General features: G+C 40.4%; 1 long non-coding RNA gene across 2 annotated transcripts; it reads left to right on the top strand.

Annotated features, from left to right (window-relative positions):
- Positions 1-28: 28 nt before the first annotated feature.
- Positions 29-24739, top strand: LOC135313144 (uncharacterized). Of its 2 annotated transcripts, XR_010372740.1 has the most exons (6): positions 29-169; positions 2572-2670; positions 4766-4853; positions 13847-13968; positions 22283-23517; positions 23618-24739. It is a non-coding gene; the product is annotated as an uncharacterized LOC135313144 (long non-coding RNA). The 2 variants fall into 2 exon arrangements; XR_010372739.1 differs by having other exon boundaries at positions 22283-24739.
- The last annotated feature ends 1811 nt before the right edge of the window (positions 24740-26550 follow it).

The following is a 26550-nucleotide window of genomic DNA, read 5'->3' as shown; positions in this document are numbered from 1 at the left end:
AGGGAGGCGGGAAGGGCCGGGGCTCTGCCAGTACGCGCCAAACAGCAGGTCTGGGCTTCTTCCTCACAGAATTGCGGCGTCCGCGGGTTGGGAACCGAGAAAGGGCACGATTTCCACGCTGCAGGGAAAGGTGTTGCCGGACTTTTGGAAGGAGACATCGTAAAAAATGGTGACTATATGGATACCAAAGTCAGAACTCTTAAGCAGAAGTAGTTAGCACCTGCATCTTGGGTACTACTAAGCACTTGGTGTTATAACACAAACTGATTTGCATGCGCTTGCATCTTCTTGAGGGGGGTGGGAAAAACCAACAAACAAAACCACCCCAAACTGCTATCTCTACATGAATGTCTGCGTCATGAAGAGAAATTAGGGGGAAAAAAAATCTCTTGGTGTTATTTTGGGGGTCCTAAGTAACATCTTTCTCCTCACTTAAAATATGCTGTTGGTTTCACTGTGGTTGGAAAATCATTGAAAATTTTTTTAAAAGCTGTTTGCATGGATGTTGTGCCATCCTCAGCTTCTGCTTGCTTTTGTAGTGATTTTCCAGCAACTTTCACTCGACAGGGACCAAATGTTAGGGCATAGTAATTCCAACGATTAGTTGTGACTATAACTGATTAGGGTTAGCACCTGAAAAGTTATCTCTGAAATCTTTCATCAGTGGCCCCACCTGTTTTCAAACTAAAGTATGGTTTAATCATAATGATAGGGATACAATGTAGATTAAAAGGGGAAACAGTGTCCATGCCATGAGAAAAGCCTTTACACAGCTCTGCCTTGCCTAGGGCTATGCACGTCGTGCTGTGCCTTGCAAACAGATCGACTTGCCTTTCAGAAGGGGAGTTCAGTCTTTCTCCGCAATTTCTGCTCGTCTCCCGACTCAGCCACCTAGAGCTCTGTAGCCTGGTGGTGCCTGCATGACTTCTGCAAAAGCTGCAATCTCTGGAGCTTGGTTTGGTTGGTGCATGTGAAAGATACCACATGAGGTCTGAAGGGTTATGATGTATGCGGTGAAGGCAGCTGTAGGCCTCACTGCTCCCTTTTCTTTGTACGATGAGCCCTTGCTTAACTCCTCCTCATAAATGGCATACAATACAAGTAGAAACATAAGGATGTCTTTGATTCATTTTAATATCGAAAGTTCTTCCTACAAGCATAAGTATTGCTATTGTGCAATACTTAGGAAACCCTTTGTGAAGACCATTAGATGCTGTCTCTTGTCGATATTTCAGTGAAGGTGAGTGCAAGGATCACGGGGCAGTTACATTCCAGTGTATTTCTTAGTCTTTTGCCTAGGAAGGGTTTTAATATATATTTCATATAAATAAGCCCCAGGACACTGTTTTATTTCTTGTGTGCTTTGATCATGTGTTCACTCAGGTGTGGTGTATTGCCTCACGTTGTACTAGGTCCTGCACTTCTTCCTGAAGGCTGGCTGCTATTTATGGAATGTGATTTTGGCTTAATGAGAGAGGCAGGTACTCACTGGCTACCGTTGCCTTTCCAGGAAGACTCTTTTAACTTTCATGAGGCCAGGGTTGTATCTCACACAACAAATTGTTTGCTTGTCATGATTTTCCATTGAGATGTAATCTTCACACCAGGGTAGTGGGATACACAGTAAACAGCATTATTGTTTAAGATAAAAATTCATGATGATCGCTTGACTGGACATTTTTCCTTTGTAAGAAAGCGTGTGGAGAAGTAATTTTTAACTATTGTCAGTAGCCATGGTTACATGCTATTTAGCTAACAACATAGGTAGAAAATACAATCTTTTGTAAGACCTTAGATATTTTTTGTGTCATTCTCACTTTTCTTACTGCTTTTAGTTATTAATATTCTTTTGTTCTTGTGGTGACCATTCTGGTCTGTTTTAGGCAACCATGAATGCAAGAACAAAATGAGAATAAATTATATATCATTGGAAGAAATACAAACAGAAAGTTTTAATCTATTTTAGAATAAGTATCCTAGTCAGCTAATCTACTTTCATGAATGAGTGGAGCTGTTGATGAAAGAAATCATATACCTCCACAGAGGTGTCGATTGTCCTCCCATTTGAATGGGCGTTTTTATGTAAACAAACACACGAGTGAAAAAGAGGGAAAAACCTAGAAAAAACCCAAGGAGACAAGCAGGTACTGAGATTTTTATCTTAGTCTCACTTAAATATCTCTTAAGCTGTTGTTTTATTTTATCCTGTGAAACTGCATCTGCCTTGGTTGTGTTCCAGAAACCACCCTCTAGATGGCAGGAGTAAGTCACTTCACTCATGAACAGTAAAGTATCTTCTTTTCAGAATCGGTGAAGTGGCCTAGGGCTGTAATAGAAGTGAATAAAAGAAATTGGATGAGAATAGCCAATTTAGAGCATACAGAATTTCCGTTGGCAATACTGGACTACTCTCTGGGGAACTGTTGCAGACTATTGTTGTTTCAAAGATACGTGCAGAAAGTAGTTAGTCACCCTCGTTTTTAAAGGTATTTTCAGTGACCTTTGTAAGAGAAGCCATGGAAGGACAGTGCATGTGTCTCTCAACTCTCATCATTCCATATTACCTCACAGGGAATTGGAACTGTCATGTTTTTCTTAATGGCCACTATCTGTCTGGCTGAGAAAACAGGACAAGACTCTGCGAGGGCCTCACTACAATGACTGACGAAGGTATGTGACTAGTCAAGAGCTTTCATGACAGCACAAATATTGGTGACTAGCTTAACCCGAAGCTGTGCTACCTGCAGATTAAAAGCTGTACACTAGAGAGAACTGGCAGTGAAAGTCACTCTTGTAAACTAAATGATGCAATGACAGCACAGCCGTCTTGGTTGGTATTTACAAGTTAAAGGCATACCCTGCGGCATGCATTGTTTTTCACTCCTGTTTTACTCTGTCACACTGTCATGCATCTTATGAAGTTAGTTTCACGTATGCAAAGGGCCACAGGATACTAATAAATCAGAATCACTCCAAAATAAATTGTTGTCCAGGGCGCAGAAAAACTAAATGTTGGGCAATCTCTCTCCGCCTCCTTTTTTGCTCACGTTTTGGAGTCATGTGGCAGGGCATAGCAGGAGCACTCTGGATTACATACTGACTGCTGGTCAGATACATATTTTTAAGGCAGTAAATTCACAAACACTTTAAACAGGAGTAGTTCAGCAAAAAGAAGCATTAGGAACAGTTGTCTGAGAGAAGGTGAGGGTTGCTTTTTCCAGTGACAAAGCCGAGTGGTACCATTGCAGCACAGTCTACCCAGCTCATGAGGACACTAACCATCTTCAGAATTGCCCTGCTCATGCCTTTGTCTGCTTATCTCATTGAAATTCTTCCTTTCCAGTCAGGGCACATTTCAGGGATGGACACTTATTTATTACTTAAACTTCTCCGGTAATAACAAAGGATTCGTGCCATCTCATTTCTACTATTGAAAATTATTGAGATCCGAAAGGAAAATCAGGAAATTAAGTGTGTGCACGGCCTCTATCAGAATGGCAATATTCTGGGAGAGATAGGACCTTCATATGCAGTTACGCTGGACTGTGCTGGATGACAATGAAACATTTTTACTGTCTTTTGCTGTAATACGTCAGTCCCTTTAAAGATGCAATAAAGAGCGTTAACTATCAACTTGAAATAAATACTGACCTGAGTTGTTGTAATTTACTTTTAATTTAATACACTGTGATTTCTTTTCTCTAAATAACATGCTTGTTCTGATCTAATTAATCCCCTATTACCTACTTACCTATTACGGTAATTATCTTCATTATCGCAATGTCTCCTTGCAGCATTCAATATCTTTGCCTCCCTGGGGGTTGCATTGTAAAATGGGTGCAGCCTATACCTTTCTAACTGACCTTTGAAATGGCATACATCAAATTTAATTTGTTTTTAAATCCTGGCCTTGCAGCAGCTGACCTTAAAAGTCATGTCAATATTTGTTTGATGGAAGATAATTTTGTCTGTAGACATTTATCTTTGCTGATTTAACTACATAAAGAAAAGGACTTGAGGCAAAAATCTTTACTGATGTCTACAGAATTGGCATGTTCAAATATAATATTTTAAAATAGGCTTTCTTGAATTAGATGTTGGAAGGATTTTTTTTTTCTGTGTGTGTTTTCTTTTCCCCCGCTATTATAACTGATGCTTACAATCATTAATCTTAGTCCTGGAAAATTATTCCCTAAGAAATTTCTAAATAGTTATTTTGTCCGGTCAATGTTTGTGAAATGTTTCAAAAGGGAAAAGAAAAGAAAAAAAAAAGATAGAAAAGAAAAAGAGAGAATTTGCTGTTAGGTGATTAGAGTCCTGATTCAGGGAGCCCACTCAGTTGTTAACTTCTTTAATAAAGTCTATTCATCTTTCCTATGATAGTCTAGTTGTATATTTTCACATTTCTTCCATGACTTCAGCAAAGAACTGAACAGCATTTTATCGTGGTAATTTGTTGGGGCTTTTTTTGTTTGTTTTTGAAGATGAAAGACATGCAGTAAAGCTAATGCTGGGATTTCTGTAATGCATTCTGTGTGGTATCATATGTTAATTAAGATTGCTGAGGTGAGGGGATAGTGTGAGACTAATCATTTACTCGTTTTCTAACAAAAGGGGTAAATAATAATTACTTGTGGTGAAAGAAGAACTTGTTGGCCGGTATCAAGTCATTAGTATTGTTTTTCCATTATGAGATTGTAATGTCATAAATTATCTTGTTTCTCTTCTCTGTGGCTGGCACGTGGTGATAAATTTGCTGCATTAGTGACACTGGGAGACTTTGTGTATGAAGAAGAAGAGGGAGAAACCCGATAGAAATAAACAGGAGCACCTGTGTGACAGAAATGGAAAAGGTAAAAAAAACAATTCAAGGTCAGACAGCGGATGACTGATGACAAGAATTTCTCTGCAGTGCTGGAGGCTTGTCAGGTGGAAGTGACAGAGAGGAATGGAAAATGTGAATATTTTAATTGGTTACAGGACATGAGATTAATTCAGCTGTGTGATGATGAGCTTGTGGGTCTGAGGTTGTTCTAATCAACAGAGAGAGATGGGCACCTGAAGGAGGTCAACCATCTCTCTCAGGACAGAATGATCACTTTTTTCAGACACCTAAAGCTAGGTGCTGTGAAAACTGCCCAGGGTGCCTACCAGCTGTCTGTCCCAAAGAAAGTAGGGTTCTAGGGTATATGGAAGGTGGTGTTTCCAACAGGGCTAGGGAAGATAGTGGTATCAAAAATGTCTCACAAGACATTATGTAGAATACTTGGTACAGTTACGTGAGTTCAGCCCTGGTCTAAAATGGGGGCTGCACAGCTGCAGCCATACCACATGAGTTAAGAGATGTGTTACACTGGAGGGTGCTAAAGCAGAGAGGAAGGAGAAAGAGGGGCTGAAGTTCCTGTAGACTTCCCGCAAGTCCCCCTGTAAGAACAGACCAGTTAATACCCATTTATCCTTGTTCAGGATAAAGAGTTCATACAGCCACATGGAAGAAAATTTTGCCAAGGTGATCAGGAAACTAAGAAGCTTGCCACATAAGAGGAGGCTAAAAAGATGTGCCATATCTGGCAAAATGAAAGGTCAAAATGGAGTAGGAAGGTTTTCTCTGTGTGCCTTACTGTGCCAAGTAAGGGGGGAGAGCAAAATGCCCATTCTGGCACAAGAGCAAGTGGGTATGAAACTTTACAGCCTAGGGCCACATGGTGCGAGAGACATTACAACAGTGGGTGAGTGTCAAGGTTTGGGGCTGTAGTTGTGTAATCTATGAAGAGAGCTGAGGTTGTTTAATCTGGAGAAGGGAAGGCTGAAAAGACCTGATTGCTGTCTTCAAGGACCTAAAGGGAATTTATAGAGAAGACAGAGCCAGACTCTTCTCAAGGGTACACAGTGAAAGCATGAGAGGCAACAGTTAGAAGTTGCAGCAAGGGGAATTATGACTGGTATATAGAAAAAAAATGTTTGAAGTGAGAGTGGTTAAGCAATGGAAAAGCTGTGCTGGAGCCTCATACATTGACAGTAAGAAACTCTCATGTAATTTAGAATGGATATTATTAAAATAACACAATTAATTAGATTGGAAGGGACCTCTGGAGGTCACCTAGCCAAGCCTCCTGCTGAAAATTTCCACATCAAATAAGGTTGGCCAGGGCCTTGTCTAGCTACATCTTAAATGTTGCCAAGGATGGAGATTGCACAACTGCTCCAGGCAACCTTTTCCCAGGCTTAACAATTCTCCTTGCAAAGATCCTGAATAGGAGGATCCTGTTGACTTCAAAGGCAGTCAGATTATGGCCTAGATGAAGCAGAGTATTTGTTTGCCATCTTTTTCTGAAATATCTGTGCTAACAAATTCAGCATTTCAGCTGTTCCATGTTTTTCCTCAGTTACTGAGCTGTGTGACATGTTCCTCTTTTGTGTCACTTCTTATCTAGATAGCAATTTTTCTCCTTTAATTATGGCTTTTCCTTGTTCAGTAGAACTCTGTTGTAGAAATCTTATGCAAATACAAACTGAATGGTTTTCCTGTCTAATTATAGCTCCATTTAGATGAGACTAATATCAGTGGTACTGAGCACTGGCTGAACTAAATACTGAATTTATTCAGCTAATGAGAGCTGAAAGACAGACTGTTTGCTTTATGGTCTACAACATGGGTGGTTTAGCTGTTGGTTCAGAGGATTGAAAGAGAATTTTTGCATCAACAGTTCACTTCCCTGATATAGCAGGGAGATCTCTCTTATCACCTCTTTCCCAAACTTAACAAGCTCCCATCTTATTTGCCATCACCATGTTTTTGAAGAGCATTGTGTATAAAGAACTGGTTTATACCCAGTGTTTATAATAGCATAACGCAGCAATTCATCACATACTGAACTTCATATTGTAGATGATATAATACCTGTATTATAAAAAAGATGGTTGAATGCAGGTAATCAAGTGTCAAATCATATGCTTCTGGCACTATGAATAACAAGACTTGGAACCATTTCTAGGCAAGGACATCAATCCTCAATATTCTGATAGATTTAGAAAACCCGTATGATTATGCTCCAGTGCTGTTAATTGATATTCTGACAATAATTTCTATTCATTCTCATTTGTATTTTACTTGTTAGATTTCATTTATAGTACAACATTGTAATAACAGTTCTATTGCTTCTCAAGTACCTGTACATTTAAAGTTATTGAAGTGTCACTATAAATAGCCATGTGCTCACAACATTGCCTACTCTTATTATTTACATTTATCGTGGAGTAACAAATCTGTAGTCCTACTCTGAGCTAGAGCTTATCAACGGGTGATGTATGGTGAAATACATTTTCATTTTATAATAGGTGTTCTAAGTGTGGTGGTGTTAAGAAGCAGAGCAAAACCCTTTTGATGGTGTATAAGGGGGAACTGAAGAGTTTGTTTCAATTATTTTACTGTATTTATGTATTATTTAAAACGCAGGTGGAAAACTGCAACACTGATGTACCTAAGGTAAAACTCCAAAAGAAGGACAAGAAAAAAGCAGTTTCTGGAAACAGCATCCTGGATTGGTTTCTTTTACTGGTTCTCTTACTGATTTTCACTAGTTTATAGTTCCTTCTGACAGGATGGAGTTATCTCTAACTCATTGTAGATGTGCAGTCTCCACATGGAATGCATGTCTGATGGGTCATTGGAGGTGTCATCAAGGTGTTTGAGGAGTTGTTTGCTTGTTTGATTATATTTCTTGCTGTTGTTGTCATGTCACTGGACAGTCTGATGCCATCTACAGGTAGGATGTGGCTATATATTTTGTATGAAGTTAAATATGTTTCTACAAGGAATAGGGCCTTGAGGCTTTGAATTTTCTATTTGCATGAGAATGAGTGACGTTAGATAGCACTAACTTTTGGTCACGGCCAGCTTCTTTTGGTCTGACCCACTCTGAGCTTGAAGACCTTCCAGGCATCCTACAAAAGCTAGTTGTGTAATAGATTGAGGCTGGAAGATGGATGGGGTGCCCCTGGTAGCTGGTATGATTCCAGAGCATTTCCATTTGTATCAGTACCCAGCTGAAGTAAAATGTTACTTCCATTTGTTTTTTTTTCAGGTGGCTGCTTGGTGAAGTTTATTTCCATAGTGGTATATTTGTCACTGGTCAGTTCATTTTAAATCTAATTAATTTCAGAGAGCTCAGACCTTTTAAATGAGCACGCTTTTTTCCAACATTAAATCCAGCTAAAACAGCCTAGAATGAATTGGAGCAGTGGCCTAGAAAGGAAAGGCTTCACAGCCCATTACCAATCCCCTGAGCCATCTCATCCCCTTGACTGTCATGTAATGTTTGTTTAACATGAAATATCCATATAAAACAAAACAAAATAAAACCCGAAAAGCAGAAGAGCAGCTCTTACGCATTAAGATATTAAAATGTGAAAGTAGCGAAAATGAGATTTCCTTTCCTAAGTGCATTAGCGACCTTAGGGGAACCCTCAGCAGGGAAATGCCACAGTGGTGAGAAAAGGCTCAACTTGGAGAAGGAGGTGGATGAGCGCATTTGGCAGTGTGGGCTGGAGTCGCTGGGGAGTTTTGTTTTCAGCTTCAAGGGAGACGAGGCCCTTGTGGGAGCCTGCGAGGATTTCTAAAATAAGTGCTCTGGGCCAGTCTGTCACTGTGCATGTTACCAAGTGTGTCTGGGCAGGAGTGTGTCACTATGTTACTGAGGATTGCTATGCATAAGTAAGCACGTAATTTCGTGAGTCACTGAGGATTTCTATGCATGAGTGACTGTTTCTGTGCTCCAATATGAATAAATAACATCCAGAGCCCCTAGTCATTCTAAAAAGGTTTATTCAAGGCTATCAGATAACTGCATTGTCAAAAAACATAGCTTGCTGAATTTATTCATGAGGTTCCAGGGACTGAAGTAAATTCAGCATCCCAGTAGTTTCTCCCAGGTCTTTTAAAGTTCCCAGGAAGATCAAAGACCTCTAATTAAGATTCTTAAAAATGTAAAACCAAAATGGGATCACTTGTGTGAAAAGTGGAAGCGATGTGTTCAGAGTCCTGCGCACATACCCCCTGTTGTGGGATGCTTTCAAGCTCAACAAGTGCCTCCGCGGTCGCTGGCGGATCTGTAGCTCTGCATGGTATCAAGCATTGACTGTAACTTTCATCCATTGGTGGGTTGGGGACTGGAGGTACTTGGCAATGAGGAGAGTACGTGTAAAATGTGAGTGACAGTCTGCAAATACTTGCTGAAGGTACTGGGAGAATGCAAGGGACAGAATTTCAGAGCTCTCCTGCTGAGCATATGTTAATGTTACTCTTTACCTAGTTGCATTTTCACACAGGCTTACCGAGTCTTGTGCTTTCTGTGAGACACTCACCCAGTCTGCCCCTGCATCCCCTGCTGTCATCCTGGCCTTGCCTTACCTCCGCCTCCTGCTGTGACCCAGGGGCATGTTTGTGTCATAGCCTCCCCTGCTTGCAGGTCTGTCATTTCATCTTAATCTCTCAGATGCCATCACTCCCACTCCCCACGGTGTGGCACAAATCAAGTTAAATGAGATGAGTAGGCCGTTCTGTAGATGAATATAAAGACATTCAGGAATGAATGCAATAGAAAGAATTAAGTCACCTGGAGGCTATCCACAGAGGTCAAGTTAGGAAGAAATGAATGGCTGAAAGGTTTACACAGCAGCCTTCAGACACAAATTGTCATGGTATCTGTAGAATCAGCAGAGCCGATTGGGTCCTGTGGCAGGGCGAGAGGCAGAGCACCCAGCACAGCTGCGGCACTTGCGGGCTGTACAAAGGCCTGAGCACTGCAGCCAGCCAGGCTGTCTCCCAGCAGGGCACGCTGGGTCCACTCCATCGCAGACTTTTCCCACTGCGGGCTTTCACAACGGGAAGCTCTGAAGTCACCCTCTGCTCCCAGGGGAACTGGCTACTTCTGCAGAACACTTGCAGCAGGCTGAGCTCTGTGTAAATGGACCTCTGCTGTGAACTTATTAGAGCTTTTCTAAAAGGCTATTTTTTTCACCACGGGTATCACAAAGTTGGTGGTTGTGTCCAAGTTTGACCCCGAGAAGGCAAGAAGCAGTACTTGTTAGAGAAAGGTGTCTTTTTTTTTCATTTCATAACTGGGTAGGCACAAACATAGGGAGTCTCAGTGAATATCTGTGCTATGCATCTGTTAAAGAGCACTCTGAGCGTGTCCTGAAAGAAAGCTAAGGGAATGATACACTCTTTCCTCTCGGTAACCCAATCTGCCATTACATCAGACTTCCTTGGATTCAACTTCCACAGCCTGGTGCTGATCTCCTCCAAATGTTTGGGTAGCTGGCAGATGGCATTGTTTGCATCTGAGGTGAAGCTGATGTAAAGTTTGGAGTGATTTTCTTATCGCTGATACTTTATCCTTGCTATGTAGCAGCGCACACTAGAGGCTTACAGAGAACTCTGTGTGACACAGCCCATCTAGGAACAGAGCTGGAATTGAGGTGCTAAAATAAAAGCAGTTATTGGAAGCTAGTCAAATATTATCTGCAGAGAGTTTTCTGCCCTATCTCTGTTGTGCAGCTACATCTCTTGTGGAGCAATTGCCGCTAATAAATAGGGTGCGGGAATGCTACAGACATCCTTGGAAAAGAAGGACGCAGAGATAAATGCAGATAAACGTGAAATAAAATTATCCAGCTTGGAAATGGGTTGCCACAAAATTCTTATTGCCCTTTCTTTAGGGAATTTTACAGAAACAGGCCTTCCACTTTGACTGTCTGATAGAAGATGGCACCTCCCATAGCCTAATACACATTAGCAGCCCTCAAAAGCTTTTTTTTATTATTGACAGAAAGAAAAATCCTTGCTGCCTACCAAATCACTGACTGACAGGGCTGAAAGGTTTTTCCCTAGCTGAGGCTTGTTGGCAGTTAACTGATGAGCTAAACCTCTCGGCCAGCCCTGTATAATCCCAGGGGTGCCCCTGCTGCGACTGGCAGCTGGGGGGTTTTGCTTTTACAGGGCAGGCGATAGAGGTCTCCTGGCTGGGCAGCAGCTGGAGCTCATGGTGGCCGTGCCATGTCTGTTGGCTCACATCCTGGTTTCTGTCCTGAGCTCATGGGACTGGACTGTTATCACAGTTTTTGTTTCTGGCCATGGGTCCTTGGTGATATAGCCTTGCTCCAGCCCTTGTCCCTAACAAGCGGGCAAAACTCGTTGCACGGCCTAAGGCTGGCCCTTCAATCCCCTCTCAGCCCACATAGTTATAGGGTTGTAGTGGTAAATCCTTGGTCGCTTGTTGGTCTGCACACCTTAATCCTTTTTGTGTGTTTTCAGCTCCTAGCTGTGTTTGCCTTTCCTGTTGCAGCTTTTTATGCCTTTCATGCTGATTTCAGAGCTGATTCCTACAAACTGGAGGAAAAGTAAAATTGCAGTTCTTCTTATGTGAGAAATTCGAATTGCTGAATACCTTGGGTTTGGGTTGTTTTGGTTTTGGTTTTTTGGTTTTTTTTCTTTGAAAGAGTAGCTCATTCAACAAAACTGAGCAAAGTAAAACTGTGGAAGAGAGAGGGAGAGAGAAGGAAGTCCCCAGAATATGCTAAGTGTTTGAGTGCTTCCATAAGCTGTGTGAGAGAAAAGGGCAAGATATGCAGTCCCCGGTCATCTCGAGCTGGGGAACATGCAAAGATCTCAGCTGTGGAAAGTCATCACACAGAAAGACAGAAAGCAGGAGACTTCTTTTCCCGTTGTTTTGAAACACATTGGATTAAATGTTTGGCACTAACAGATGGGACTTCCAACCCCTCCCTTTGCAATGGCTTAATGAAGTCATATTTCTGAGTAACATGTACCTAATATTTCAGGTGCACCACTCAAAGCAGAGGCAACAGCCTAAACCCATGGTACACAGCAGCAAGCTAGAGTACAGCATGGCCACATGTAGCATGTCTGCAGTGGCCAAGTCCTGTAACAGAGGCATAATGTAAAGCAGGAGGAGAAGAAACACAGTTTCTTAAAGTGGCACAAGCTAAACCAGGGTATGGTGTAGTCTTTATAGCACCCCTTTCCCTTATCACTTGGGATTCTTTGCCACCTTCCCTGGTGTAGTTATTCCTGTAAAACTTGATAATGCAGGGAAAGCTTGTGTGGCTTTGAGAGCTGAACCCAGCTATGCTTTTTGGCTCCTTATCTAGCCAACTGCAGGGAATCAACAGACGGAACAGATAAGCTGAGAGAAGATGCGACAAAGGATTACTAGATCCAGCTAAGACAGACAGTTACTTTGGGTAGGAGATGCTTGGGGTCAAATGCTGAAGTGAAGCCATGAGCAGAGAAATTTTGAGGGAGGGGCTTCCCTTGAACACAGAAGGAATCAAGGTTTTATATAGGATTTGTAAATAAAAAGGGGTGAAAACTCATCAAATTTTCCTCATTTCATGAAATGTGCGGGGGTATTGAACTTTGAACTACCTAAAAGGGCCTGGATTCACTGCTGCTTGCAGAGCTGTGCTGGATTCATCTGTCTGACTATAAAATAATGGATTTAGCAGAGTGATGAAAGCTACCATGCTTTTGTAACGCTTGGGTGTTAATTAACAGAATATCTGCGCATATGCATAATATGCTTTAGCAGGCAATGTTCATTTGATAGAAGGTGGAAGAGCGTAATCTTATGTTAAAGCTAATAGTTGGTATAAGAATTAAGAGAACTTTGCCTGTGTAAAGTATGTTGCAATTTTCATGGAAACACAGTACAGATGTAAAACAATTAGAGTTGTTTTTTACACTACAGAAAGTAGCCATAATAAGTTTTTTAGATGGCGTATTTTTTAATCACATTCTTCTTGATGTAACATAAAAATGTGTTTTGTCATGTCTAGTAATCTGGTTAGAGTATTCACAGTAGTTGAACGTTAGATTGTGATTCACATAGTGTAAAATAACTAACTCTCTACATGAGGAGAAAGTATTTGATAGAGCTAGTCAGTATATTACATCTTTCAGATGTAAGCCACAATACTGTGCTTTTCTTATACATTTGTTGTATACAATTATGCAGAATATCTAAAACTTTTTGTCTGTACTGCAAGTTGAACATACATCAGTAGTACATTTATTTCCCCAGCATAATTATTTTTCAGTTTGAATCACTGTTTCTCTAATGTTAGTTAACAGCAATGCTGGTTAGAAAAAGTGCGATGAGGACAGTCATGGCTAAAATATTAAATAAATATTAATTGTGGAATTCTTTGTTAAAAGAATTCTAAAGTACAATGACAAATATACTCTATAGATAGCTAAAAAATTTGCACGTTATAGTATATCTATGCAGTTAATGAATTGGTTTTCTTTCCTTTTTCAGTATCTGTCCTGCAAGCTTTTAGTATCTCAATAAATCGTAGCTGCTCGCGAGAGTAGCCTGACACTGGTGCTAATTGAATGCTACTGGATTGTTAGCTTTGATCTGTGATGAGGTTTCCATGGTGATATCACCAGATGAGACTATGGCCACTACAACAATTTCTTTGTGCTGATGTGATTCTGAACTGCCTACCTAGCCGAGGATGAAATCCCAGCTCTGATTAAAATCTGTGGAGTTTGCTGTTGATTTCAGTGAATTTGATACTGTCTCTGTCATGACTGGATTTGGAAACATGCTCTGGAATCACAGAAGTCCTAAATGAAGGCAGTCAAGATAATACTTTTGTTTTAAACTGTTCACTGTGTTACTCGAAACCAGATGGAATTCGCTGACATTCAAACCCATTCCCAGACTGACCATGTCTCCACATTAAATAAGTTATGCAAGCCATTTCCCTCATATCTTAAACCCTTAATCTGTGCTTATTTGATTTCATTGCATGGAAGACCTGAGAATGGAGTGGGACGGTATTGCATAAAGGATCATAAAAATACAGAAGATGGTTCCCCTTCAAAGAGCTTACAGCTGGATACAGATGAGTTTATGAGAAAGACTGGGAAAGAATGAGGTAAGGAGAACTGGCAGTCATCAAAGCAAATCGGCTGCCTGACTACATTGCATTTGATATTTTGCCATTTGAATAATTGGCATTGGTTTTACAGAGGCTTTTGAAGGAAGACATTTGTTCTTCTGTGTGAAGCAGGTGGAAGAAAGCATGGCAGTGCTTTCTAGAAATTGAGTGGGCAGCAGAGACTGGCAGCATAGGCAAAGGGATGGCAAGGTGGGTGAGGATGCAGCAGTGGCAAACCCAAGAGAGACCACAATGCCCCTCAGGGTGCAGTTGGTAGCAAAAGTTTTGTGTGACCAGAAGGAAGAGCTAGTATAGGAATATAAAGAAAGGGGGGAAAAGGGCCAAGATAAGATTATGATCTTATTTTAACAGTACTCTGAATTGGCCTAAATATGGCAAGATTGCATTTGTCAGGACAAGACAAAAGGAAGGTTCTGTGAATACATGAGATGGGTGAAGCTCCTGTTAGGACATGAGATGGGTTCCTAGTAAAGAAATTTTAGGTGCAAGTGTGGTTAAGAAAGTCTGTAATTTTCAAGAGATTACATGGAAAGAAGTTGGCAAGCTTTAGATGTAATCAGGGTAAGAGAATCTCTGGAGGGCTCTGAGTATAAAACAGTTTTCAAACTTTTCTACCTCCTTATGCTAGTAAGACAGCCTTATATCATGTAACAAAGTAGAGAGAGAAGCATTTCTGTAATATTTCAACTATTTTAGAAAGTTGAGAATGGGACAAGGGACAGCATTGACTGTAGAAGGTCAAAAGATCTCTTAAGGAAGGAAGGGAGCTGTGATTTTTTTTTTTTTAACATCCATTCTTTTGGACTGATAAGTAGCTGTTGCTCCTAGCAAAAAGAATGTCCCAAAGAATATCCCCTTCCTCGATCCTTGTGTTAAAGCTGAACTCTGAGTGTGTGGAAAGGTTCAGGAAAGAAATTTATGGAAATTGAGAAAAGATGTGTTAAAGATAAAGGTATATAAGAAATCGCTTTGAATTTATTGCAGAAACATTTTTTTTAAATTAAAAAGGCAAAACAATCTCAATTGTGTCAGTTTTGTGTTTAGTTCTTTAGCTCATGTAAATATTGATTAAATTCAATACACTTGAGAAGACACTAGTGTTTTTCTTACTACACTGCAGAGAAACTGTTCTCATGGAGCAATGATGACCTCCTGTGGTCATCTGGTAAAGCTTCAGGTTTGTCCCATGTATAAAGGAGTTCGAATTTTTATTAAATTCAGAAGAGTCACAACATTGGCTGCAACACAGACTGTTCCTATACAAGTCCTTTATTTAAGTGGGGAGTACAAGCTCACTCTCAGAGAGTATGGTTTTGCCTCTTTGCTAGAATTTCACTCATGTTGAGGTTAATGTTCTAAGCTGAAATGGTATGTTTTTTTAAAAAACATAAAAGTAAAACAAAAAAAGCAAATAAACTTCATGCCATTAAAGCCTTCTAGGTAAATGTTCCTATCAGTCTAAATGTGTGCAACCCAAAAGTTGAGGCACTGCTAGTATCCAGGAAAGTACCATATTTTCACTGTTTATGCTGACTCAAGTACAGAGACTAAACATTCTGCATCAGCTGGTGAAAAATGTATTTCTAGAATTGCTTTCTTATAAGTAATCTAACTTACATTCACATTGGCTAGTGTTTTTAATGCTACTCCCTGGTCACAATGTTCCCTTAGAGTTACTAAATTACCTTTAATCATGAAAAATAGCTTGTATTATTTAAGTTGAAATTCTGTATGTTCAACCACGGTCTGAAAGTTAAAAATCTTTTGACTGACTTGAAATGTGGTTTAAACCATCACTGGGTTTGAGGAAGGAAACAATCTCTTGTATAGCATCAAAATCATTGCTAGACTTCCTTTCTGCTTCTGCTAGGTAGTGCGGTATGCTGTGAAATGTGATGTGTAAGTAGCTCTTAGCGGCTGCGTACCTAAGGTATGTCGTCGTTCTTTTGTTACACGTTGCCAACATTAATATGAAAACTGTAGCTTGAAGATTGGGAAGTCAATGTAAAAAAAAATTAATCTCAATGTATCAGTGAAGGAGCACATCTAAACTTCTCAATAACCTTGGGAAGAAAGGCTTGATTAGAAATATACAGACTTCATTACCATGAGATGTCATTGTAACTGAGAGGGTTGGAAAACTCAGAGGCTGGACTGTGAGGTATTTCAGTGTGCATCTTTCTGGTGGTTGATGCTAGCACAAAGCAAAGATCTTGTGCTTCAAGATTTAAGACAGTCATTTCTGGAAGGCAGTATAGTATGAGCTGGAGACATTGATGAGAGGACAAATGACCTCACATTAGCTTATCATAGGGCTTTTTGTACCTTCCAATGTGTTTCCTTGTTTCGACCTTTCAGAGGTGGGATGCTGATTCAGACAGATTGTATATCTACTAAAATACATCCATTTCCAAGGTCCTATTAATAAATCACTGGGTTGAGTATCATAAAAAATAGACCATCAGAAAAAGCAGTTTTCTTTGTGCACAAATTCCTCTGATATGCATGAAGGCAACACAAATATTTCCTAAATAGTGTAGAAATGTTGCTAGTACCTGTGGATTGCAGCACATCAAGTGATATGTTTATTTTCCACCTACCCTGGTTGCTGTATCTCTGTGGTTAGTGGGCACAATATTCTAGCAGTGTTACTTGGCCTGTTGTCCAGGCCTAATCAGCGTCCACAGGACACAAGAAGGTCTGCAAGAAAACCAAATTTAGAAACCACCACATGCACATTACTACACAGTCAATCAGGCATGAAGCAGTGCCTACACGCAAGTATTGTCATGTTCTGCTCCTAACCCATGTCAGTGACAGACATGTCAGTCCCTACTCTCAGGTTGCCAACAGGCATGGGACATGATGGATTTTCTTCTTTTGGTTTGGTTTTCTTTTTTCTAGGAGTCAGTAGCTCTCCAGTTCTGAAAGGCAGAAAAATGTTCCGCTATGTCTACTGCTTGTAAGCTCCCATCTTGATTTAAAGTAGTGTGGGGGAACACTGGTCAAATCTCTGGGGTCAGCAGTAAAAACACAAGAGCAGCCTGAAGTAACTTATAAGAGTAGTCAGTTCCTCAGGGGCTGACCCACATTCACAGATTAACTCTGAGGATGTTGATCGAGTGCTTCCTTGTACTGAGGGACTGGCTAGCTACCAGGTACCACATAACTGCCCTAAAAGTTTTAACTACATATTTACAGAGGAAGTGGAGCATTTTCATTTTGGTGTACTTTTCCTTCTGCTTTAAAATAGAAAAGGAAGGTACAGATGATTCCTGCTCAGAGAGAGGACTTGTCCAGAATACCTTTCAGCAACATGAAAGGTGGCAAATGAATCCCCTCATCCTAAAAGATAATAAGAACAAATAATGTTTTTTTTTAAAGAGCAGAAATGGCAGAAAACCCACAAGTATAAGCTACCTCTGTAAAAATAGCACGCTTACATATCAGCAATCATATGATCTTCTACCACTCTTGAGAGTGTGAAGTAGTATACCCCAGTCACAGCCTCCTTTCCCTCTGTCCCTGCAGTGCAGAGCACTAACTTGCCCAGTGTGGTGAGGAGAGGAGGCTGTGAGGCTTCTTCTGCCCCAAAGTGGAGGGGAAGTCTCTGTTTGCTTTCTCTGACCATTTTGGAGGTCCTAACAGACAAAAGGGGTTGAGGGCTTCCTGACAAATCATTTCAGCCTCTTATCTTTCAAAACCTCACCTGAAGGCTGATTTTCTAAAAGCTGGACCATGGAAGGCTTGATATTTGAGAAATATAATAAGATATTTCTCTTAGACCTTTCCAGGCTATTTGGAAGAAGCAGGCATTTGGGGAGAAAACTTCTTGTTAGCTTATATGTGTCTATATGTGTCAGAACAGGTAGTTGCATTCAGTTACTAAATGAAGCACTCCATTTAGGGCTGAAGTATTCAAGGTAAAGAAAGCAGAACAAGGCCATGCTATGCCTAGAGAAAAGAACCTTAGTTCTTCTCTAAATGCATGTTTTATATTTATATATACTTTTTGTCATGCACAACATGAGCAGAGCAGCCTTACTGCCTATTGAAACGTTTTGCTATTTTTTACTGATGGTTTGGATAGTAAGAGGAAAATGATTTATAGTGGAAGTAACCTTTGTCTATGTTCATGGGTAGCTTAGGAGTCAACTAATTAATTTCTAAAAACTTGTTTGAAGCTAAAAAATTAGCCTGTAAAGTTTGAGAAGTGTAATGGAATACAAACCCTATGTAAATTCTTGAAACGCTAACAGATTGAAAAATTAGGGGGTTTTATGTCTAATAAAACACAGATCTAGGAATGATATCTGATATTAAAAACAATATTAACAATTTAAATGTTAATAACATCATTAGCATTGTAGGAAATCGGAATAGGTGATCATAATGGACCCTCTTACAGGAATCCTAATTAGTCTTTCAAATCTGTAACAAAAACAAACAAACCCATACTGACTCCAGAAAAGCCTTTTCTTCTCCCACGATGATGTTATAATGAACCATTACATTGACTTGTATGACAAAAAAAACTTTGTCTCTTTACAAAAAGAAGCTTTTAGACAAGATATTGACTAAAGCATATGCCAAATAAGGTACAATGTAATAAAGGGATTTGAGCAATTTGAGTTTTATTCTGTCAGACTGCTGTTTAGCAGTGTTACTGCAAACTGCTGTTTTCGATTCCATATTAGAGACAAAAGCCCACATCAGAGATTAGAGCTGGAACTTGATGAGCAAACTTCCTTGAGCAAGTTTTTTGCTAAAAGTACTTATAAATCATTCATCGGTTCTTACCCTGCATGGACCATTTTGCTGTCGTTCTAATTGTAGTGGTAAACAGTTTATAAATGTATGAGATAAGAGGACACAATAAAAATGATAGGGCTATTATCTAAATTCTAAATGCAGTGTCTGAAGTATTTGAGTGATGAATTCAAAACACCCACTTTTAAATACTAGCCTTATAGGAGGACAGAAATCTAAAGCAAAGCAGATGAGAAGTGGTAGTACCCCAAAATTAATAAAACCCAGCTGAGCTCTATGAAATTTTTAAGTAACAGCTATGTGTACTTTTCCTTTAACTCTGTGTTCAAAGTCTTTATAGGCTGTAGTCTCAGTCACAGTCCAGGTGACAAATATCCTTCCACTTAATTTAAAGAAAGATCCACTGAAGGAAATAAGAAAATGAGACAGCAAAATCCTGGGCTCTCATCTTTTTCATGTGCTTGGCATCCCTAGGATTCAGTGTACTTTTTATTCAACGCAGTGGTAAAAATACCATTTGAAGAGGAATTTTAATATCTAGATATGAAAGTGCTGCCTCTGAGCAGTAGCACTGCTTCTAATAACCTGTTGAGTCACAGATTTGAGCAGCAAACTTTAATAACATATGCAGGAACATCATAAAATACACTTAATGTCATACAGCTGCACAGCATTTTGGCCATAACCTGTAAAAATGGAAGTCTGGATCTACTGAGCTTATAAAATTTTCTGTGACGGCACCATCTGGTGTCTTCCAATAATACTATTTATGTTATTTTTAGGGGAGGGAAACGAAAGAAATATCCTGTCACCTTTTAAAGCTAAGTTTGGATATAGGCAAAAGGGGATGTCCTTGATCATCTAGTCCAAACCTTGCTGTTGCAAGCAGTCATTTAATAATTCCTTCACATCAGTTTATTATGTCTTCTTTAATTCCAGTTAGGTAATCAGAAAATTTCACAGATCTGTTAATTAAAAACCTTCCTCCATTTCTTGTGTATTCATTTATATATGACCAACTTGCAGTCTTTTTCTTAGGTGCTAAATCCTAAATTGCTGTTTTCCTTCCACTGCATTTAGCCTTCCTGATACACCAGCAAAGAGCAATTACATCCTCTTCGGCCTGCCCTTTGTTGCCAAGCTTTTATCTTTTTAATAAATAATTCTTCATTCCTCACTCTTCTAGCTGTCCCTTTCTGCATCTTCTACGAGTGCAGTGCTTGTTACTCATAACTCCAGGTGGGCTTTCTTGAGGCCTCGTGTGAGAATATTTGTGTGCTCGCCATCACTGCTGGTCCTGTCTGCCAATGCATTTTAAGGCCACATTGGGAGGGGGGGCAGTATCCCATCCAATGAGCTTCCAGTTAAGAGCAGAAATACGTATTTTTAGTCTGTAAGTTCATGACCTGGCATTATGTACTATTGAATTTCATCACATCTCAGTCAGATCAATAAGGTTCTCCTGTATTCCATACATGTCTTTGTTGCCAATGGCACCTTCTTTTATGTCATCAATGAATTTCCCATTTTGTTTGTATGCACTATGCTCATTAATGATCATACTAAATATGATCAGTCCCAGAAATCACTCTTGGAAAACCTCCATTAGTAACCTCACACATCTGTTTTCGGTGTAACCTATTACTATCTTCCATTTGGCCAAGCACCTGTATTTGCCGCCTGTGTGGCACTGTATAAATGCTCTATTGAAGTTCATCAGCAAGGCTTATTAGTGTAGGAAAATGCCCAGTTAATTCAGGTATATGCTTCCTCACTCTCTAGCAAGACCAGGAATCTCTGCATGCGTCTGAATTGGGCCACATAAACATTCCCACTGTTAACCTGGGTATATCTGTGTTTCATAATTCCATTCAGAGACTTGTTGGTGGAAGTCTTGACAAACAGTAGCATCTCAGTGTCACTGGGTACATTCAGCTTTTGGTCTGAGTGTGGTAGCTTTATGGAAGTGTAACACTGTGAAGGAAATACCACTTGTCAGCACAGTCTCTGAATTGTAGCGAGGATGTGCAATGTAGCTAGCTTCTTCTCACACACTTCCTATGCTGGCAATTAATAGCTTAATTTTGGCAATGGTGGAAGAATTTTAGGGGTGTCCTTTCAAAAGCTGAGCCTCCCACTAGGAAGCCTTTCGGTGTGACTGCCACTCAGAACTTGTGGTGTAGCCTTGGTGAGGTGAACATTGTATTTTGTAGCTCTGCACCCTCATCTGCTGGTGATTGCTTAAGGAGCAAGATGCAGGATGTCTGTTGAGCAAGTAACTTTGTGTGAGTACTACCGCTTCTGCAGCATGTTCGCTGATATGATTCAACCAAAATAGCGCGAAGCAGGACTCTGCCACTAATTTGAAAACTGCACTAATATTTAATATATACTTTCCACAATAGACAGTGTGGTTTTCTGCACAGAGATTGAAGTCTGTATTTCTTTTAGGCATTAGAGAGTGGCATGTAGCTGGCAACCTCCACTTCCAAGATTTATCATTATACCACAGAAGTTATGAGCCACCTAACTAGCACTTAACATGACTCTTTTCATTCCAGATCAAATGAACTTCCAGCATGAGGCAGATGATTGCTAATCACACATTTCTATGCAGCTTCTGCAGCAAGTTCCATTCTTCACACAATCTTGTCTAATACATTTCCAATTTGTCTGGTTTTTTGGAGAGAATCTCTTTTATAAGTTACATGCTTCTGTTAAGTTCTTCACAGTATTTCCCTTGGAAGATGATTAAAACACTAAGAATTGGCACCGTTTTGGAGCTTGAATTCTTGTGTGTTAAGAAATTCTGCTTCAGCAGGACTGCACTTCACTCTGTGTGTGTCTGTCAACACCAGAACAGCTAGCACAGACACAGATACAAATTTGAGTCTTATTCCACACTTCAGCTAAAGACTGTCTTCAGTCAGTCCAACTGACCATTCAAGAGGAAGATGGAGATACTTGGATCTGATGCTAGTCACAGTAGTTCCCTCCCTTCCCCCATGCTGTAGGCTATGGAAGATGGTAAGCTTAATAATAGTACCTTATTAGGTCCTTTGATGTATTTGGTTACACGTGCTCTGCCTTGGGAAGAGTCAGGTAGGAAAGGAGCAGTAAGTAAGGTGAGCACTTGTAGTCAAGTTACTGGTTTATGCAGGAGAAACAGCCCAGTTTGGATGGCAGGAAATGCTGGCCCAGTGCTGACACCGTGGCTAACCTGCAGAGCTGGGGCTGGATGTTGTCAGTTCACTTATTCTCCAGGTAAGATGTTTAAATAACTCCCTTTATAGGACAGCAAGGAAAATAACCTAGTAACAGGAGGAAACTGTCTTTCTGATATTTTTACATTGCAAAGGAAAAGCCAGTATTTTGACTGAGAGCTTAGTAAGTCTCTACATGCGAGTAATGAGAAATGCGGAAAATGCTGAAAGTTTAAGGGAGCTGAGTGAGCTATTACAGAAGAGAAAGAAATTGCAGAAAGGAGACATGTTTCTTTCAAATGTTCTTTATTTTTCAGAAGCTATAACAGAAGAAGGAAGAGGCAGAAAGATGTTCAGCAGCAGCAATCTCCTGGGTTCTTGTAGTTTACAAAAATATCTCTGTAACAAAAGCAGATGCTAAACAAACATGATAAGACATGGCAATTTTTGCCTCTGGCACACAGGGAGCACCGTCTCACTTTGAAAACTTAATAAAGATCAAACAAGATAAAGCTGCTTTGAACTCTCTTAATAATTTTTAAATGAAAATGTCACTTTCCCTATAAATTCTATCGAACCTTTCCTATAGCTCCCATGAGGAGTTTATCTTGGCTGGAACACACCTTTTTTTCTGGAACTTTACTCTGAAGATTTCTTTAAAGCATCAGAGCTTTATCAAGAACATTAAATTGACCTAAGTAAATGAAACCAGAACTACAGTAGCAACTATAGTAATCCAAACAATGTTACCGAAGAATGAAGCAGTGTTCCATTCTAAGTCAGGATTCTGTAACAAAGTCAGTGACAGGCAATACAGCTATTAGCATATGAATAGGAAGATGGATGGAGTATTAACAACGGCAGTTAGGTCAAGAAAAGATGTATTGCTCAATTAACTCTCTAAATGAACAAACTTGCTGGGCTTTTTTAACTCAAAGCACGGTATTGGCAGCAAACAGGTGAGGCGATGGTATTGCTTTATCCTTTGTGTGATCTCCCGGTGTTAACATCTCTTCTGTTCTTCTCCAGCTGTAAACAAGAATCAATTTCAATCTCATTGCTAGGGATGGCAAAAGAACTCGTTTTCCTGAGCACCTGCAGAGAGATCGTATTTCAGTCAACTTTTCCTGCTGTCCATCAGCATCAAGAAACCTTCAGGCTGCACTGAAGTTAGGTCTAACCCCAAGTCTCCCAGCTAGCACCTGCTGGGGTCCTACCCCCGTGGGGACTCATCACACTCAGTGCAGAGTGAACTGAGGTGCCGACCAAAGCCTCCTGGGAGTAGAGAGAGGGGTGGGTTTTCTCACCTACCCTCTCGTGTGTATTTTCCATCGGTTTGCTTTTGCCTGTGCCCAGCTCAACACAGGTTCATTGACCTTTGGGTGTATCTAGGTCCTATACGCAATACGGCATCAAGTTTGCACGCTCTGAACGGCTTGCTGGAGGATCTTCCCATTAATGGTGAAGGGAGCCAACGCACCTAATTTAGGCTTTTTCAATACCCTGCGATGCCATCTTCAGTATTCTTCTGGTTAAGATTCCTAACTTCCAGGTAAATCCCTACTACAGCGGACTTTAGGCAGCCTAATCTTTAAAAGCCTGGCTTTTAAACCCTTTGCCATTTTACCTCTTGGAAATGACTGTCCCAACAGGCTGACATAGAGGTCTACAAAACACCATGGGATTCCATAACAGAGGGGCTTAGCGACCTGGAAGAGATTCCTCATCTTTAACTGAAGCAATTTCTGGCCATTGCCTTTAAGATTGTTTGAAATTTTGGCCACCGGGACACTATCCAGCACCATCGAAGCGTAACAAGGTACCTTATAAACCAAAAAGGGTATAAACTAACGAATTTGACCATGTGAAAGGGCAATCTAACAGTGTTGTGGCACACATTAGAGGTAGTCATGTAGTGAATTTCAATGTGTCATTTGCTCATTATCAACTGTTACCTAATCCAGCTTCTGAGTTTCTGTATATCAAGAATCTGAGGCTGGAGGTCCCCACATGCCACTTCTCTTCTACTTATTGACCACATTTCACACACTCAAGTTTGAATATGATGGTCTTGTAACTTTCTGCAAGATATAGTTCAGCTGGAATTATTTTCACTTCAGAAGTGTGGAAAAGAGAGAGGAGGATTTGTAACATATTAGTAAAGCCATAAATAACATCCAAAATTCAGAGATACACCTCCCCACCCAAATGCTACAGATACTGTAAAATTACTTTCACTAGCATATAAAAGTAGGGATTGTGTTTTCACTGTAACCCAGGCAAGGTGTTTTGTGATCATGCTGGATGAGTGCCTTGTATATTTCTGTGGAGGCTGGAGTGGGACAAAAGTCACAGGGTTTTGTTGTTTCGAAGGAGAGGGCATCAGCTAGGGTAAGGTGGTGGCAAATCTTTTGCTGGCCTGAAAGGAGACATATTTACAGCTGCTTGGATGTCCACTGAAAGTACGGCGTTCTTGTGCCAGGACCAGAGCAGAGCTCTGGGGAGCCAGGCAAAGGGAGAACCTCAGATGTTCCTGTGAACAGAAACAAAAACTATGGGAAGAACCACCGTTAACTCTTACACCAAACTGGGTGATTACAAGTCAAACCATTGACCTGGGTAACTGTAGTTCAGCTTTCAGCCATAAAAGTAATCAAATATTCTGTTGTTTGTATTCAGGAGTACTTGTAAGGTGAGAAACGACCACTAGATTATAAATTAATTGTGAAGAATTTAATATCTTGCACTTAAATAAAGCATGCTTTCCAGTGGTATTTGCTTGCTTGTTTGTTTAATTTTAATATAGGAGTAGATTGTCTTCCACTTCCCAGGACAGTCTCACTTCTGAATTTCCTCCAATGAACAATCACTGTTTAATCAGTTACTTTTGCTTTAAGTTGCATTGTCTAGTATAAACTTTGGTTCTTGTTGTGCCTTTGTCCACTAGCTTAACGGGCCTATTAGAACCTGCTGCTATATCCCTGTGATGGTACTTATACGATGTAATCATACCGCCTCTTTCCTTGAAAAGCTGAATAGATTGGGCACCTGAAATCTCTCCCCGGAGAGGAATTACCTCAAATTATTTTTAGGGTTCCTTTCTTAACCTTCTCTAGTATTTCAATATCCTTTTTAAAATGCAGATACCAAAATTGGACAGCTTCCAATATCTGTCTCACTGCTGCTTCACGCAGAGAGAAAATCGCTTCCCTGCTCCTACTTGTTACTCCTCTGAAACATCTGAGGATAGCTTCATCCTCTTTAGGCCCCTTCTCCCTCAGAGTATGGCACAATTCCTTCTTCCTCTGACCCCCAAATCCTCCCCTGTGTGCAGAGCAAACCACACGCTCCCCAGTTCTGCTCCAGAGTGGCTGGCAGTTTCGGTCACCTGTATTTTCATATGTATTTTCATAGAATCATAGAGTTATAGAATCATTAGGTTTGGAAAAGACCTCTAGGATCATCAAGTCCAACTGTCAAGCCAACACTACCGTGTCTCCTAAATCATGTCCTGAAGTGCCACGTCTACACATCTTTCAAATACCCCCAGGGATGGTGACTCCGCCACCTCTCTGGGCAGCCTGTTCCAGTGCCTGACCACTCCTTCCGTACAGAATTTTTTCCTAATATCCAACCTAAACCTCCCCTGGCGCAGCTTGAAGCCGTTTCCCTCAATTTTTGCATTGAGTTCTATTAAAAGGCATTCTGATTCAACTAAGCTCATCTTCTCTGGTCCTTGATAGGTGACACGTGTAATGAGGGTGTCATGTGTCATTGGATAACACACTTTTCATAAACCTGTTACGGCCATGGCTGTGTAATTTTACTAACCACAGTGATAATTTCCTCACAAAAACGCGAGTAGTGTTCGCTTGGCAGGCCACTTCCCATAAAAACAAACTTTATCCATGCATTGGATTTTTTTCTCTCATGGTTTTTTTGGGGGTTGGTTAATGTTAGGCCACCAGCCCACAACTGCCCGGTCACCATACTTAGTTTTTCTGAATCTTATCAGGAAACTGAACACTCAATCTTCCCAGATTTTCCCGTTCTGCCAAGTTTTACTTGAAGCAGTGTCAGAGAGCTGGTTATTCTCTCCTCCCTCCTGCCCACTCTTTTGGGATTCATGTGTGCCATGTTTCCGGGTCTGCTGGCTTTTGTATGTTCTTAGGACATGCTTCTTCATCTCTCTTTTATGACTCAATAATCTGGCAAACACGTCCTCCCTTTCTTTCCAAATGTAAACCTGAAAAATTTATTGAGCATTTACACCTTTTTTTGGCCTTCTCTTCTAATAATACCTCTCACGTTTCCAAATATACAGATGCTTTATTGCCCATAGCCCTTCCAGGCATGGATTTTCCCCTTCCGGCTTTGGCTTCCCTTATGAAATCTCAACACTTTCTAATTAATGTTGATTGCCATCTACTTCTGTCTGTCAGTGTTAGTTCCACATCGTCATTTTTTCTTCTCAGTTGCTGACTTTGCTTCTCCAGGAACGGGCTTTCAATGAAAGTTATCCTCTTGCTTGATGGTAGACTTTTTGACAACCCACCATATTTCCCTGTAAACTTCTCTATTTTAT

The sequence above is a fragment of the Phalacrocorax carbo genome, chromosome 4 (genome assembly GCF_963921805.1).
Source record: "Phalacrocorax carbo chromosome 4, bPhaCar2.1, whole genome shotgun sequence".
Lineage (NCBI taxonomy): Eukaryota > Metazoa > Chordata > Aves > Suliformes > Phalacrocoracidae > Phalacrocorax > Phalacrocorax carbo.
This window is presented reverse-complemented; position numbering and strand designations above follow the sequence as displayed.